Raw genomic sequence first — 8,964 nt, 5'->3', positions numbered from 1 at the left:
GTTGGGTGTTTTTTATAAACACCCCCCCCCCCCCCCCCCCGTGTCTGTGACGTTAATTGATATCCTGCATATAGATGATTAGGGCGGCGAACGAAGAGAAAGACACGTTAGCAGAGCATTGGTGTTTCCTCTGCACAGGGAGTCATTACGCACCGCATCACTCCATTAAAATCCACATGAAGCGTTTTCAGAGGCGGTTAAAGAACAATTTGAGGAACTGCAGGGACGAAAACTGAGCCCATAAAATTCACTGGACACACACACACACACACATGCACACACACACACACACACACACACTAGAGATGTTAAAAAATAACAGAAACGATGCCCGGAATCATATTCCTGCCACGGTTCATAATATATCTATTGTACTGGACACTAAATCGAATCTAAGACTTTCAGACACCGCATATAAAGTTATACACAGTCAGAAATGGCCCGGAGCTAATTTATAATTTTATATTAGAAAACCAACCAGCCCAAAACATTTCTTTTCCTCATTAGGATATTAACAATGCTAAAACACCGTTTACACAGTATTATATTATTATTGAAATGATAAATAATTTCACACTACATCCGACAGCTACGCCATCTGAATGGCATTAGGTGTATTTATTTGTGTCAAAGCTCAAAAGTAGGTCACGTGCAGGTCACCAATTGGATTATTGTCCCTAACAAAAAACAAAACAAATAAAAAACAAAACGAATTGTAGCCCAGCTTATTGAAAATAAATGAAAAATAACAAATAATTCCAAACATGACAGGGTTCTTTATTTTAGTTTACTACAATAAAGAATAAAACACTCGTTTTTAAAAAAAAAAAAGTCTAGACATGTTTGAAGGGATTCCATCAGATGTTGTACTCTGTCAATGTCAGCTTGATTTCTACAGCATCAAACAACAAGGCCTGTGATCTGCCGTTAAAGTCCTAATGCTACGTCATCGTAATAATCTGCACTTGTTAACACGTTAACTCTGATGGGTATAGATTCTCTGTGACTTTAGGGACCACCCACGACCCCAGCACGGTGTCTGTACGCATGGCACAACTGCATTTGTCATTACTGAACGTCACCTCAAACTAAATAAGTGACTGAGTGACAGGCCGTGTGCAGTGACAGCCAAATGACTCCGAAGTCACCCCAAAAACACATTTATAAACTTCATGGTATTTCCCCAGCTCTGGTTAAAGGCTTCCATATGCTGTGTTTGGGCGTAGGAAGACAGAGCCTCCCGTCCTCTGCCAGTATAATTAATGTCAACATAAATTTAGGTTTTCTGTTCTCTGTGTACCCATGTCAGGAAGTGATTCGTTTATTATTATTATTATTATTATTATTATTATTAGTATTAGTATTAATGTTGTTTCAACGTTAGAATTAAACCACGTTCAGTTATTTATATCGTAACGAGAGAAAGCGAGTGTGTGTGATGTGTGTGTAATAGCTCACAGGATTGTCGTTAGTGTACCGCGTGCATTCTATTCTATTCTATTCTATTCTATTCTATTCTACCTGTTTGCCATTCAAAAAAATAAAAATTAAGTTAAATGTTGACAACAGACCGAAATAAAGGACATGGACCTTTCAACCGAAGTGAAAGTGAATTATTATCACCTCTGCTTTTGACACATCACCTCAGTGAGCAGGAGCAGCTAAAGCTGGAAGTGTGTGATGACGCTGCCATGCTCAGTGGCACCTCGGTGATCAGCATTTCATGGTGAAAAAGTTTAATCAACAATTTAAAGCCAACATCCGGAAACTATTTTTAATATTCTTAACCGGACAGACAAGACAGCTAGATTTATTTTTAAAGTATGAAATATTTCTCTAGATCTGCAACTGTAAAAAAAAGTTAAAAACAATTACACCTAAACAAACCCATTTTCTTCCTAAAATGTGTTGTTGTACCCTCTCCCACGCGCCCCCTACTGAGTATTCTTTCTAATAAATCTGCAACATATATATATATATACATATATATATATATATATATATACACTGTACAGTATATAAGTAAGAATAACTGTCCTCTCACGGCAGACCAGCCTCCTTTACCCCCACGAAAGAATGTTGGCCCACTTCACGGCTCCTCGGCCTGGAGAAGTCCAGAGGAGAGCGGCGGCCCAGGCTGCACCGCGGCTATAAATCACAGCCTCCCCTCGCTGCTCTGTGTCTCCCTCCAACAGCCTCTGTGTTTTTGCAGCAGAGAGAGGAATCCTACGCTTAATTAATTTAGAATGTGTAAATAAACCGAGGACAGTGAACTCCCCATCATCTCTGGAAACACAATATTAACTTTGGACCATCTTCGCCTCAGCGACTCTATACGCCCTACAAATGAACACCTGCTGCAGAAACGCGCACGCGCGCACATACACACACTCACACACACAGACATTCATCGTTTTAGACAAAAATAAATATAGCTGCTAAAGAAAGAAAACATTTTAATTGCCATATTAAAATGTGTGATTTAAACTGCATTAACTGGAAATAAATGATTTAAAAAATCTCTCATGACTAAGCTGTGTTTTCACCAGTCAGTTTTTTCTGCAGCCAACACAATAAAACAGGCATATAGTCAGTTAAACAAAACAAAGGTCACAGGAACCACGGACTGTACATTTCACTGAAGTTCCTGTTCTTACCCTGGACACAATGACGCATTACATTTTCGCCAAATTACATGTACCTTCCATCAATTATTATAAAAATTTCAGTCTTTGGTTTTGCACACACAGATAATTTGCCTTCATCTGTAGCACAACAGGAAATAAAGACCGTCTCCTCTAATGAGTACCATCACAATCCAAATTTGTAGAATCTAGTTAACGATTGTCTGCCGATAGAAACAGCGTGCAGCGTTTGGTCCACTGCCTGCATGTTGAGCAGGGTTCTTCTAACCCGCTAAAATACACCAAACACATTCACCCTGATCCATTAACTGAAACACTTAACGCACAGATGATTATAAAAAACACACTCCACCCTGGGCCGTGACAGTGGATGAGGAAAAACATGACAATGATAGTCACTGGTTTTCCAGCGCCCCCTGGTGCTCGCTGGAGTTAGAATCGTGCATCGTGACATGCAGTCACACCTATGGGCACACTTTAGGGTTTGTCAAAAAGCTCGGAACACAGAGATCAGTGAACAGCTCGGCTCTGCAGCTCTGATGGAGAGGCGCAGCTGCTGATGGTTGCTCTCACTTGTGCCGTGTAATGTGCCTAAAGCCAGGATCCGCTGCACATAGTGTGAACTTCCTACGATTGGTTACATTTTTAAACTGTTGATTAAACTGCACGCCGTTAATGCCTTGTATTACAGGAGCGAATGTAGGGCATTCGAACGCACGTCACCGATAGATTTGAATTTTGTTCAAATGAATTCTTCACCAGAATCACAGCTTCACATTAGCGAGACATTAGTTAAGCTGTGAGTGTCACGTTTAAGAAATACCAAAGACCTGAGAAAAAAAAGCTGAAAACGAAACCCTGTTTTTGTTGACATCTAATCTCTCTGCACCGTGAAAAGTGTGTTTTCAGAAAAGTCGTAGAAAACCTCGCGATAAAATTAAGGTTTACTATCCAGAGTGAAATGTGATCACGCTGAGGTCGCGGGGCCAAACTTTTTAAGACTAATGTTTATTTAGAGAAGTGAGCGCTGTCTATGGGACTCCCCGTTCTCCCAGAATGCCGCGCTAATGTCTTTACCAGCTCTGAGCAGACCACCAGCAGGACTGCAGCTCACAGCAGTGACCCTTTATAAACAGGACAACACTCACAGCACAGAGAAGAAACTGTGTCCCACAAGCCCCCACTAACCCCTCACTATCAGTGAGGGGACAGAAGTGTAACTACCTGGACATCAAGCCCGGTGTCCAGTAACTCTGTGATAAACACACACGGCTCATTCACCTTTGTTTATATTTACCTCTGCCCACTGCCTTATCTCTAATAAAAACACTACCAAGCTTTGAATATATCATTATATTTTGAACAAACATGTATTTTATTTTGCATTTTAAGCAAAATGAAAAGTTAGTTAAGTTTTTTTTATTCTTAATTATATATATAAAGTGAGGTTTAGGTTGCAGTACCACTGGCGGCCATAGAGTTGCTTAGAAAATAGATAAAAGGTAAAAAAGGTAAAAAGATTTAAAAAATAAATAAAAAAAATCCTATGGTAATTTTAACGTATTGAGGATGATATGGGTTATTTTTATTTAATTTTTTGTGGTGGGCACACAACGATTGAAAGATGGCGGCATCAGTCACATATATTGCCACAAGAAATACAATCTAAATATGTAAACCAAAATAAAAACTTTGATAACCTTCACCGGTGTCAAACACGCTGTTCTATGTTAAAGTAATTATTTTAGTGTTATTTTAAAAAAAGTATCACAAATGAATACGATTCACAACATCATCAACCACATTATCACATTGTGTTTTTTATTACAAGTACAATTTGGACTAATTTAAATGAGAAAAGGGTTTTGACAATAAATTGTTAAAACAGATTTGCTGCGCATTTCCCCCAGCGCTTGCAGAGCAGCAGCGTGTTTTCCTTACAGTTTGTAAAATTGAATTAGATACGGTGGGGAATCTGACCTCTCGTCAGCCCCGCATATTTTTCACCCCTCAGGTTTTAGTGTTCCTCGGGTATTTTTTGTTTTCTCAGCTGGAGCTGCCATTAGACATCGTGTCCGTGTCGTTCATTTCTATCTCTACCATCTCTGCTCTCCTTCCACCACCACCACCACCACCACCACCACCCCCACCACCTCACTTTCTCCTCCCCAGTGCTCAGCACTCACCCCGCCACCAACGTCGATCTGACACTCGGAGCCTTGGACAAGACTTCAACACTGCAGCCCAGCAGACCCAGGGCATGCGCACTGCGCGCACAGTGTGCCCACAGGAAGGCGCATGTATACACAGGAAATGGCATGTAGGCACAGGGCCATGTGTCAAGTGACAGAGCTAATCACATGGGTCACTTTGTTTCCTTGAGGACATTTTTCTTTATCTAATCAATCAGTTCTTTTAAGGAACAATGTGTAAGACCTGGGAGAAAACAAAGGTTTTGTTTGTTTGTTTGTTTGTTTAATAATTTTTTAGACAGTAACTGAGATGTCCAAGATATAAACTGTATCTCTTGCAGGCGCCAACTATGTAATTCCTGCGGGAATCGAACCCAAGACTACCTGGTCGCTGTTTCCGAGGCAGGCGTGCTAAATAGTACACTGTGGAACGACTAAAAATAAATGTTTCCGCCCGGTTTCGAACCGGGGACCTTTCGCGTGTGAGGCGAACGTGATAACCACTACACTACGGAAACTATGAATATTCAGTTAGTGTTCTGGATTCAAAACTCAAATGTTATTTAAGTCCAAGGTGCAGACTGCATATTCTGGCCACTCACATCAACATCAAATCTATTGTCAGTACTGATAGATTTAAATCAACATAAGCTTGGCTGATGAATCAGTGCATCCTTAAGAACATTTTATAAAACTACACAAGAAATGTCAGGAGTACTCAGTATCCCATGATGCAGTTATGGATAAAAAAAATAAGATCATTTCCTCACAATGGTATTGTGTAATAAGATTTTTTTCCACGCTCAAACCTGGTTAGTAGTAGAGTATTCAGTTTACAAAGATGGACGTCTTTCTTTATGTGACTTATCACGTAAAGTACCCATGCAATTGCACACAATATGGACCCATATGATTCTCCAGCACAAGAGCCTCGAGGAGCTGCAATAGCAGTTATAGAGTCAGCCGTGTCACAGTCCATCAGCTGCCACTTCAGTGGAGAGGCAGCGAGTGCAGCCAAGAGTTTACTGTATGGAGTATTTATTGTTGTCACTCGTCCAGCAGCTTCACATTTATTCATGTTTTTATTATCACCAGTCTCTGACTTACTTCACTTTTGATTTCAACGCATTGGCAGACAAAACATAAGCCTCGTGTCTTTAAAAAGAAACTCATGTCATCTCCCTCACAGACATAACAAACAAGTCTCCACTCTGGGAATGACTTCACATGCAACGCTTTATTTTGATTCTTTTAATGTTAACTGGATTCAACGGGAACGCCGGCCTTCTGGGTAGAAACCAACTCCCTGAGCCACGGCCGACTCCTGGTGTGTGTTCTCGGGGTATAAAAATCTGAACTGAAACTACTAATAATGACGTTTCATAAAGAGGTTGTATTTTTTCTTCTTAGAGTAAATGCATGTGTGTCTGTGTGTGAGCACAACAGAGTTCACAGAAAATCCCAGGTTGAGAGTGAGTCGAGCAGAAAGGCCAAGGATGAGAAGGCTCAATCTGGGCCTCATTACGGAGGAGAAAAGTCACACATAAAGAAATGAAAAGCAGCGCACAGAATCCACCTGGGAGAGAGGCTGATGCCAGGCTGGAAGAGTAGAAGTAAAGAGGCATCTGATCTTGTGTGTGTGTGTGTGTGTGTGGTTGTTGTGTGTGTGTGTATGCATGTGGGGGTCGGGGATGGTTAATAATGTTCCTGATAGTTGAGTCATTTCACTGAACTCGATGCGCCACTGATGGATAGGAAGCTGAAGGGCTTAGCAGATGGGTAAGTACAGAAAGTGAGGTTAAGTAGAAGTTAGAGGTTTCAGATCTGAGCAGATCAAATGTAGTGAATGTGTGTGTGTGTGTGTGTGTGTGTGTGAGAGAGAGAGAGGGAGCAAAAGGGAAATGTACATCCACAGATAGCTAACCATTCCATGTTCTTAGTGTAAATGATATTCACTAGATGTATCTCAGTCTGAAAAATAAGAAATGACTTTAAGTTAAAGAAAAACCACAGCTCTGCTGATAGAGGTTTGACAAATACTAACAATATCAACAACTGCAGCTGTTAAAAAAATAATGTCAAACCCGAGTTTTCCCCTATAATCCTGCCTAGAATAACATTTTTATCAGTGTTGTTACAAGGCAACCATGTTAGACACAGTGAAAAACAATGAGAAGCCTGCACTCCCAAGCACTGATTCCAAAGTAATTCACCCTGAAAGTAAGTACTAGTGGAAAGCTATTCATGTTGCATTGCACATGTGATAATATTCTGAGCAAAACATGGTGTTACCACTCACATTGATAACTGTGATTCTTCTTAGCTGTGTTCAGAAATGGACAATGTGTCCTCTTATAAATAAAGCATGGACCTGTGACTGGGTTGTTTTTACAAGATATAAACCATGAAAGTCTACTACATGACAACAGCAACAACAGACAGACCAAATGAGCAGCACTGACATGTCCCGGGCCACAGTTGTTGCAGTGTGATGAGGAGGGTTAAACCAGCAGACGGTAGTTTGTCCTGCTCTGTTGTGAAGAGACAGGCCACACTGCCAGGCGCCACCGAGGTTTGGGAGAGGAGGGAAGTGAGTTGTGCATGTTCACGTCTGTTTGTCTTCTTCTATATTGTGAGCTCCCTGGCTGGGACAGGCTGCCCCGGTGGCTGGCCTGTCACAGACCTGTCAGTGCTCTGTCGCACACCATTGTGGAAGTGGGCGATTGATGAGACGCAGCAACAGGAAGAGTGAGGGCAACCGTGAAACAGGAAGAGGAGGAGAAAGGACAACCAGGTTGAATGCAGTGAAGTAGGACGGAATAAAGATTCAGCAGCCTTCACAATACTTGATTAAACAACAGTAGCAAATCAGAAAATTCAAAATGGTCTGACTGAATCCAAATCATTACAGTACAATCACTGAATCTTTGGAAAACCCAGTGTGGCATTAAATTTCATCCAAATGTTTATGTGTCTCTCATGTTCCCATGAAAATAAAATGTAACATTTATAAGGTTGTTACGATTTAAACCAGTTAATAATTAGACACATGTGCATATAGGCAGATGGTGACAGGTGCTGCCCAGAGGGCCTATCACTGGAGCCTTTGACAGCATGGCTGGTTAAACTATGATGGACATGGCGGTTGGTGCACAGCAGTACTGAGGGATATTTTTATGACTGAACACAGTTCACTGCTTGAAGAAATGCAGGAATTTATATGTTGAACTCCGAGGAGACCATCTGCCTGTCTGCACCTGTTATCAGCAAAATGGGTAAAAGCCACAAGTCTCTGTATTGATGTGGTCTCTGTGCAGAGGCGATGGTGAGACTGATCTGTCCTTTCTGTTGGGATGACTGACACAGAGCCTTATCTTGAACTATATGAACTATCATGATGGAAGAATAAACATATTCCCACATACTATCAACCCATTCCCAGTTATTCCTACTCTTTCCATTCCCGGAGTAATGTCTCCTTTGCCTGAACCCCTGACAGCCTGAGGGATATAACGGCTGATGTACTGTGGGTAATGGTCCTCCTCTTCCTCCTGCTCTCTTCACCCCTTGGTTTGTTCAGTGGCACTTTCCCCCACTAATTCAATTTTTCGTCTTAACTTCGCTCCGTCCTCGTTCAGTAGTTTTCCTTTCTACAGGTACCTGCATTGCAAGTTCCTTGACTTCCTTTCTTGCTAGCTCCATAAAATCCATCTCTACTTCAACTACATTTTTTAGGAAAAAAATTATTTGCCTCTTCTCCACCTCCCATTCCCATCCATCTCTTTTCACTCCCCCCTCTGTCTCCCTTGCTCCCAGTTTCTGTTTTTTTTACTGCTGCGTCTGATTTGCAACCTCTGGATGGTCCCTGTCCTGTTCCCCTTTCTACAGGCCGTCTGCCTCCCTCAGAGCCGCTCACTGGGGCTGAGAGGGGTCATGCTTGGGTGAGGGATATCACTTCCCCCTATCTTTTTCTCTCACTTCTGGCCCTGTTTTTCCCCCTTTTTTGACATCTTTTCTATCCTTTTTACTGCAGTAGATCTGCCGAAATAGCACGGAAAAAAAAACTTTGTTTCAAAGACAGTTATGCAACATATCATGCTTAATCTTCACAAACACAGAACCCCCCC

The 8,964-nt window shown here is 41.5% G+C and overlaps 1 non-coding gene across 1 annotated transcript; it reads right to left on the bottom strand.

Annotated features, from left to right (window-relative positions):
* Positions 1-5,282: 5,282 nt before the first annotated feature.
* Positions 5,283-5,355, bottom strand: trnav-cac (transfer RNA valine (anticodon CAC)). The gene has a single exon. It is a non-coding gene; the product is annotated as a tRNA-Val (tRNA).
* Between the last annotated feature and the right edge of the window lie 3,609 nt (positions 5,356-8,964).

Source organism: Cynoglossus semilaevis, chromosome 2, assembly GCF_000523025.1.
Source record: "Cynoglossus semilaevis isolate Cse_v1.0 chromosome 2, Cse_v1.0, whole genome shotgun sequence".
In the NCBI taxonomy this organism is placed as follows: domain Eukaryota; kingdom Metazoa; phylum Chordata; class Actinopteri; order Pleuronectiformes; family Cynoglossidae; genus Cynoglossus; species Cynoglossus semilaevis.
This window is presented reverse-complemented; position numbering and strand designations above follow the sequence as displayed.